This window comes from Dendroctonus ponderosae, unplaced genomic scaffold (genome assembly GCF_020466585.1).
Source record: "Dendroctonus ponderosae isolate FM_Combo_2020 unplaced genomic scaffold, Dpon_F_20191213v2 Dpon_F_20191213_374, whole genome shotgun sequence".
Taxonomy (NCBI): domain Eukaryota; kingdom Metazoa; phylum Arthropoda; class Insecta; order Coleoptera; family Curculionidae; genus Dendroctonus; species Dendroctonus ponderosae.
The window spans coordinates 9,836-11,229 of NW_026018585.1; positions in this window are offsets into that span (position 1 = coordinate 9,836).

Below are 1,394 nucleotides of genomic sequence, written 5' to 3' on the forward strand. Positions count from 1 at the left end.
CAATCCTATTGGTTGTGACGTCTCTGGTCATATAAATGGCGGATTGTTTACGTTCTGTGCATAGTGTTTAGTTGTGTGGTTGTGTTTCATTAATTGTTTTGTGGATTTGAACAATTTATAGTTTGTGTTAAACTAAAAAATGGCTTCAGAAGGATTCCTTAAAGCGCCAACAAACAATTTACCATGTGTACATATTTTTATGGTTACCGATTTTTTAAAAAACGACGAACGCTTCAATTCAGCCGAATTTAAGGGTGTCAAAGCAGCAGCAAAAGTAAAAATCTGTAAATTAATTATTAGTTACTCTCTCCTTAATATACTAATCTGTCTGTATTAGTTTACATTAGGTAAATAATATATAGAATTTCACTTATTCAACTTGACCTAACTTATACACATGGCTGCTTTAAAAGTAGTAAAAATCAAAGGCCTATTCTGTCTGCCTCATCATTAACTTTTTGTTCGTACTTTTATTAAAATGACCCTCGCAACAAAAAAACATTGATTTTGATTTAGGAACACCACGTCCAGCTGCTTTGAACCATAAAACTTTACATGCATAATCATAGAAACGGTTAGAAAGAGTTTGGTTGGAGTACTTATTGAGGTATTCTTGCATCCTGGCACAAAACACCCCTTATTTTGTGATCCATACATGTCACTATTTTCCATTATGCAAGCTAATAATAATTAATAAAATAATGATAACCACAATAACTTAAATAATAAAACAAAGCTGCGAAAACAACAAAATAAACACAAGACACTTTGCTGATATGACCTGCTACGTCACAATCGGGATAGGCAACCGACGATACGGATTCGGCGTTTTTGGCGGAAAATATCTGATTTGAATTTAAATTCGCTATAAAATTATTATGGAGACTTTTTTGAAAAAAAAATTATGTCAGTGTAATGTTTGCCATAACTACTTTCTATATAACAACATTAAAAAAAAAGTGAAAACACCCTATTGTGGACTCTGAAGAATGTACGGAAATAAGCGTTGGAGCAGACTGGTGCAAAAATGAAGTTTAAAAATTCGTTATGAAGGAACCATTTGCTGGAATCGACCCAAATGTACTCCACGTGTGAGCCGAGGCTTTCTTTCTCACCTGTTCAGAGCTTCATTGCAATATATAAGCTGGTTTTTTACAAATGGACTTCAGAAAAGCGTGATGCATAAGTGAAAAACCTAAACAAAAACTGCCGCAAGTTTAAAAATTCATTATGAGGGAACCAACAGTTGTAACTGATCCAACTTTAAATCGCCCGTGAACTGAAGCTTTGCCTACAGAGTGTCAAGATTCTCAAGCTAAAATCTCACCTGGTGGTTCAGAAACCGGCTTCAGAAGAGCGTTGTGTTTAAACAGAAAGCCGCCAAAAACTTTTCG